This window comes from Ambystoma mexicanum, chromosome 1q (genome assembly GCF_040938575.1).
Source record: "Ambystoma mexicanum isolate Mex_15411 chromosome 1q, UKY_AmexF1_1, whole genome shotgun sequence".
In the NCBI taxonomy this organism is placed as follows: domain Eukaryota; kingdom Metazoa; phylum Chordata; class Amphibia; order Caudata; family Ambystomatidae; genus Ambystoma; species Ambystoma mexicanum.
Genome location: NC_090922.1, coordinates 551,849,220 through 551,857,101, shown reverse-complemented (window position 1 = coordinate 551,857,101; position 7,882 = coordinate 551,849,220).

Genomic DNA, 7,882 nt, shown 5'->3' with positions numbered 1-7,882 from the left:
CAGCTTATTCACTAGTTTGTGTAGGCTAGAACAATGATGGATTCATGGGCTCAGGAAGCACGAGACAGGTTTAACACCATCATTGTAGTTTCAACTAATTTGAGCGCACCAGTACTCTCAATTCTTTACACATGAATATATCCTGGCTATTCTTGTTGGGGAATAGTAAGAAAAAAGATTTGCAGCCTTTAAGCAATCATGCAGCGAGCTCTGAGTGTAAGCAATCTTGTGTTATTATAGTTCATGTGGCTGCAACAAAACACTGATTAGCACATTGAGGCTGCCCAATGTAATGAGTACTAATACACATATTGTATCACCTTGTATTGTGCCAAATGAAATCAGTCACACTGGTGTGGTATTTCAATCAATTTATTGTTTTCCATAAATTGATTTGATTCTAAATAGGTTGACAATTATTTCAAAATTATAGTATGTGCTTGTCGTTTATCATACATTGATTTCATTCTGTGTTAGTTCATAATGGTCCAACATTGTGGCTTGACCTTTGATAGTCTTTCTTGGTTTGTGGCTTCACATTGACATCAATTATCTTGAAAGTCTCACTTTTTGAAATTTGAGATGTTACTTCACATCGTTGTCGTTAATTACAAATTATAATTTCCTTTTTCTTAGACAGTTTCTTTGTAATTGTTTTGTCACTTAGGTGTAAAAGTTCTTGAAAGTCTGAAGATGTTAATTCACATCAGGGCCCTGAGGGTAAATACAGAGAGAGACATTGTCAATTTGGTTATAGTGCCGATTCTATGATATTTATTACAGCAAGATTAGTAATGGTTAAATATTGTAAAATATTATTTAGATATTTTTGGAGGCTGAACATAGAGGTATGGCTATTTACAATGGTTAACGATATGTTGTGCTAAATATTGTAAGTTCTTGCCATTATAAACACCCAAACACTATCATTGTTGCACTGTGCCCTTTAGGTATATCAAATTTAAGGATACATCTTGTACTTACTTATAGATTCTTGATTTGATCTTTAGGACTGGGTAAGTATTGCAGTATCTCCTGAATTTGCATCGTAATTACTTAAGGTGCTGTAAGCTGCCTGTAGCGGTGCTTTGCACGTGGCCTCTATCTTTCAATTACATTGGTATTTTGCATGATCTGTTTGTAGTCTAGTTCCTTCTGCAGGGAACACCCTGGATGTTCCGATCTCCTCAGACCTCCCCTTCTCTAACCCTCTAACCACTCCTGTCTCTTGGAGTGATCACTTTCTCCTTTTGTCACCCTCTCTCTCTCTCTTCCCCGCAGTCAAGCCGACTCCAGCACTGCCACCTACCTTCTCAGTCATCCGACCCATGAAGCGTGTCAGTTGAGGCTTTTGCCACTACTCTAAGTGATTTCAATCCGGCACACACCCATGTCAAAGCCCATCATGTAGTGCACAACTGAAACCCTTATTTATTTTTGTCTATAGGTTCAATATTCTGAACGATGTACCACTCATATCACACCCTTCTCCTGAGACAGCCAGGAATCAGGCTAGTTTGCAAAGGTAAATATTTATTTTATGTATTTAAAATGTAATCACAATGGCCCTCATTACGACCCTGGCGGAGGACCATGGTGCAATTTGCACCATGGTCCATGGCGCAGAGCTGCCAACTCCGCCATGGGGGTTGGCGGATTTACCGCCCCATTCCGACCTTGGCGGGGCGGTAAGTCCCCAATCCCCATTTACCCTTCCCCATTCCCATTTTTGCCCCATAGGGTATAATGGGAGTGGGGAAGGCGTTAATTATGCCACCGTAAATTACGGTGGCGTAATTAACAACAGGTCCCGTAGCGCCATGGATTTTTCCGCCCGGAAAAACCAGGCGAAAAAATCGCCATGGCGCTACGGGAACTCGTAGTCTGGCGGAAAGGTACGCCATGCATTACGCTGGCGTAAAACCCTTTCCGCCAGGGTCGTAATGAGGGCCAATATGTTTTAATAGATAAACAACACTCACCAATGGGGTGATAGAACACAGAATAATATCTTTAATGCATTATGAATAAGTAATGAGCAAAACAAATGCAGCACAGAAAGTAATACTTTTGTGTTGGTTCAGATCAGATAGCACTATGGTTAGAGGTTCCCCTGCAACACCCTTCAACCCCCAATAGGCAATGTAGAGGGATGGGAGGAGAGAGCAGGTGTTCAGGAATAGCACAAATCAGAGAGAACATCAGTCACACCTTCCCCCATAACACACAAGAGAAAAACGGAATTGACTTTTCAGCTGTCAGAATGGCTTTGAAATTATCTTTAGAAATTACTTGTCCAAAACACCAAATCTGGTCAAAAATACTTACATTGTTGTAAATTCCTATGAGAGCCACTTTGAACAATTGCACACAATCACAAGCAATGATTTAGTCCAAAGGAAACATTTGAAATCTTAAGGTCCAAGTCGGAAACAAATTAAAGCTATTCTACACGTGTAAAAATGTCTTAGAATTGTCATTCGCAGCAAACTTTTCCTTGCACGATATTCGCGATAATGGGAGAATCGCACTGTTATGCAATGTTTTGGATTCTATAGATAGCTACAGATGTCAGGGACCAATAGGAGTTGAAATTCCGTTTCTATCACAAAAACTGAGGGAGTTATAGAGGTTTTAGTAAAGGTCGTTTTTGTAAATTAGGCGCAAGAATGGAAAACAGAAATGCACTTTTGAAATGACGATTGGGTTTTTTTACACTAGAGGATGACTATGAAAAAGCGAATACCACATAGGGATCTTACAGTCACGTGATCAGTGTGACCCGCCTACTGAGGAAACTCGACTTCTTCAGATGAGAAAAAAAAGGCAGAGCAAAGGTAGTTCTAAGAATACTGGTTCTGAATGAAAGATAGGATGGGTTGAGGTAGGGATAAGACAATACAAATATACTATGGGCCACAGTTCTTCCTATTAATACTCACAGGATAAGTTTTTAAATGGGACTGTCAATGCTGGGCATTGGATTGGGTCTGGTCTAGGAAAGACAGCACTTCAGACACGGTACTGGATCAGCTAAACCGGTTCCCTGATTTGCACAGGATCTGCCCTCCTAGTCAGTGGGTATTTGAATCCACTGGATTGCGAGTTCCTCAGCGAAGCCAAGTGGTGGCAAGCCAGAGAATTTCAGGACACTGGTTCAAAAGGCCTTCTCACACCACACAGTGCTTCACTGGGTGGAGAGAATACATTTGAGGGTTTGGGCCTTGCTGGAAATCAATAGTTCTCTACTGCTGGCAAGAGATTTGGCCTCTGGATCTGGAAGAATATTAAAGCTGGATATAGAATGCTGGATCAGAGGGCTTCGCCAGAATCAGAAGAGTGAGTGGATTTGTGAGTCCCTATGTGTTGTCAGCTGTCTCTATTTATGCTCTAAACTAACATCACAAAGTGGGTGTATGGGCCGGCTTAGCTAAACTTGCCCCTGTGAGCTGGGATAGGATAAGAAATTCATCCCCGCCTTGCAATTTGAGTGATTGTATCAAGGCCGGATGATGTCACATTTAATGGTTTGCTTTACAGTCCTCAGAGACCTCCCTTTAACCACTAGTCTCAAAATCAGATTTGATATTAAGGGCCTTATTACGAGTATGGAGGTTGACATGGTGCTATTAGAGCCATGGCTGCTTCAATACCGGGCTCCAATACCGGGTTCCTCCAATGAGGAATTACCGGGCTATTCCAACCATGGAGGACCCGGTAAGTCCTCATTGGAAAAACCATTCCCCATTCCCATTTGAGCCCCCATAGGGCTCAAAGGGAATGGGAAGGGAGATAATAACGGGCCCGTTAATAACGGGCCCGTTATTAGCTCCCTGGACCATTGCAGGACCCACTAAGGACGCGTGGTTTTACCAAGCATCGTTACCGGGTCACGCAAAGGGAACCTCGTAATTGCGCATCCCGTAATGAACGCTGCCGGTCCCGTACCGGCACCCTTCATTACGGGAGGGCAAGCCTCGTAATGAGGCCCTAAATGTACATTTCTACATTGGTATCCTTTATACAAATCACACACCACGATGCCCCATTTTATGAAGCAGCTATTCCTCAAAACCCTGCAGCGGTGGGATCTTGTCTCAACTTTCTACAGAATTTTGTCCTTTTCGCTATTAACACAATTTCCAAATTGTATGCAAGTTTCCACAAATGTGTGTGTTTAACATAGGGATGTGTGTGTACATTTTCACAATTCTAACATTAATGCATTTTGCATAAAACCACATGTACTGCCATTCCTGTCCTATCCGGCATGCCTTTATGTATAATAATCGGCTCACCATCCAAAGAATGCAATGTGTGGTGAAGGACCGCCACCTGCTCCGACCGTGCCCAACCCTGAGGTTGTTATGCCACTTTTACAGGAATCTCTGGTGAATGAGGGTGAGCGGTGTAGTCTGCATGGTCCCACTGACAAGGGGCAGTATGTTGAACAAGAATGTTGCTCTTTGTGTAAAGGTGCATGCCCCCTGTCTGGATGTGCTGCCATATTACCAGTTAAGGTGCAGACCCAAAGCACTCTCCCTGGGATAGGGTATGCAAACACCAATAGTATAGTATCAGCTGCACTGATGAATGCTAGTACAGATAATGGTGGGCCAGTTAAGGCTCTGCAGCTAAAACCAATATCACATGTTCCTAATTTGCCACCTTTAAATAGATCTGTAGTTTTGTGTATTATGCACACTGTAGTTGCACTTGGAGTCATCACCACAGAGGACATTAGGATTGTGTACCAAACTGAACAGATTCATGAATTTGTGACTAATGTATGGTTCAAATCTGTAGCAACTCTGGATTATATCCTTCGTTATGAGGAGGATCTCTACAGATTGGGCTACACTTGTACGATTGTGTCAATTTCCGGTTGTAAAGCCTTGGGCTGCTCAGTTAGCGGCAGCCCGCGCAAACAATGGGCCTCATTACACGGAAGGCGGTGATCCAGGGTGCTATTAGCACCCTGGACCATGCCGGTAAATTACCGGCACCGCCTTGGCGGTAAGGGGATTTACCGCCCCATTCCAAGGTCGGTGGGGCGGTAAATCCCCCTTCCGCCATTGCCCTTCCCCATTCCCATTTCTGCCCCATAGGGCTCTATGGGAATGGGGAAGGCGCTAATTACGGCACCGCAATTTTGCGGTGCCGTAATTAGCTCCGAGGTCCCTTAGCGGGTTGGTTTTTAACGCCTGCAAAAAGCAGGCGTTAGAGCACCAACCCGCTAAGGGACCTCGTAGTACGGCGGTAAGGGTTAACGGTCACCGTTGCCATTAACGGTGACCGTTAACCCTTACCGCGGTCCGTGTAATGAGGCCCAATGTCTTTTGTACCACCAGTTTGTGCAATGCTGTGGATTTAACCCAGGAGAGGTGTGTGGATGTTATGGCGCAAAGTGTTGGAAATAAGACAGTGAGTAAAGCTGTTATTGATCTTGGGCATGGAAACTGGCAATGGTTGCCAGTCACGTTTAAATAGCATGTTACATTGGACTGTCGATGATGCTAATTTCATGTTCTTGTGGAATACAAGTGGTTTCACACACCTACTTAGTGAGGATAGTCTGTTCGCCAGTGTAGATTTATTTGTGTTCATTGCCCTCCAGGAAACATGGCTCTCTGATATTGTGCATCTTGACGGCCGGTGCACAGTGCAGCAGCTAGCGACTAAAGGTAAAAGAGAGAGGCCGAAGGGTGGATTATTAATTACCTTAAAGATGCCCTGGGTAGTGCAGACTCTAAAAGAAACTATTTCTACTGTTCAGGCTGTTAAACTATCAAATCAACAGTGTGTTATCATTATATTGAATATCTATGACCGTCCTAATATGGTATAATGCCTGAAAATTTAAAAACAGTCTCTAAGATTCTTAAAATTTACACCCTCCGGTATCCCGTATGGATAGTAGGGGGTTTTAACGCCAAAACTGGAGAACTCTCCTCTGGTCAAAATAAAGGGTGCCTTCCCAAATCTGCTCTGGTTAAGACCCCTCTCACTAACAGACAAGGGAAACCCTGGTTCAAGCATATGGATGAATATGGGTGTTTTCGACTCAATGGCAGCTATGATAGTGATGCCAATTGGTAGGCAGAATCCTGTGCAGTTCCCTTGGGGACCACTGCAAGAAGATTAAGACTACAGGAGTAAGCAGTAAACCCAATTGGTAGCAGTCTGTACCACCCAGATGTACCTGGTAGCTGTGGCTGAGCAGTCAGACTTCTCTCAAGAAGAGTAGGGCAGTATACAGAGGATACACAATAGGGCTAAAAACACAGTAGAACAAGCAAACACTGACCAGAGCTTTGTATCAAAAGTATATAATTATTTATTTAACACACATTTTTAGAAAATACACTAGTACTATATATCAAAGCAAGTTCAAACACACTCAGGAAAAGTATACACACCTCTCTTAATAATTATTAGACAAGTCTAAGTCAAAACATCACTATTTTTCGAAACAGATGTGAGCGCGTAACTTAGATGGCACTCCAATAATTCAGTTAAAGGTAGAGAAAAAGGCAGGTTATGAAAATGAAACAGTTCCCAACACTTTTATAAGACCACAGCAAGTTAGTGAAGGCAGAGTCTACTGTAGAGCCAAAGTTCATAGGCCAGGCCCATTTTAAATGGAGCAAAGCAAAATGTGTCCAAGATCACACAGTTTAAAAAGCACTTAAGTCTTTGTGAAAATGTTCAAAAGAGGAGGTTGGGTTGAATCAAAAGGTAAAGTTGGAAGGTCTGAAGCCAACCCAGTTGGAAAGCCAAGGATTCAATGGTCACCTTTAGCAATCCGTAGAAAGGGAGGCCAGGTGGAACACAGTACCTTAAAGAGAGAGGAAGCTCCAGCGGTGTTAGTTGTTCCTGGCAGTGGATGCAAGTCATGGTTTCGACCAGGGGAAGAGAAGATCTCATCGAGGAGGAAACTTGTACTGCACAGGAAAGAGACCAGCCGCGGAGTTTGTCGGTTAAAAGGTGCGTTCCTTTTATTCACGGTCACAGTGGTGCAGCTTGGCTGTCCGGCTGCCGGGGTGCTTGGCAGGGGCGATTCGACCAAGAGACGTCCTGAAAGGCGAAATGGCGAACTGGTTTATCCCACCCGCTCAGAGGGAGAAGACTCTTCCAGCAGAAGATCTCCTCTTGGCGTTGGGAAAGTGGTGAGGCCTTTGCAGCAGGGCTCCACCGGTTGTGTCGTCGTTGCAGATGGCTCAGCTTCTCCCCTCTTTGGATTTCTTAGGTCCTGTGGTGACTTCTGAAGTTCCAGTACCCAAAGCCCTGCTTTTATACAGAAAAACCCCCATTCAACAGCCTAGCTGTCACTCATAAATGCTAAGTGGTGAGCCGGGCGGCTCACCACTGGGCCAATCAGAATAGAGTGTGACTTGGGTTGCTAAGGCAATGCAGTCCAGGTGCCAATTCCCCTTCCCACACATCCTGTGGAACCCAGACAGAGTGGCACCATTTGGAGGGCTTCTGTGGAGAAGCCCGCCAAAAAGTGGAACAAAGGACTTGACCTTGGTTAGAGTTACAGAGGCGGACACAAATGCCATTTTAGAAAAGAGTTCTGGCGAAAAGACCCAACCGGGTATTTAATATTAAATAAATAAGCCGGCGGTATCTTTAACATTGCACCAAAAAGTGGTGCGTTTAAAACCAATGGGAAAATCCCATAGGAAATATTCTGGAGGAACATTTTGTGTGGTAACCACTGCCACCAGCCAGAAACTCGACAAGGGGGGACTGGACAGTGCCCCCTTGAAAACAGACCTAGGGGCAATCTAATTAACCCCTTCCAGTACTTCCACAATGTGATGGTTTGTACTGGTTCTGTTCACCATTTTGGACTAGTAAAGCCAATGGTGACTTTACA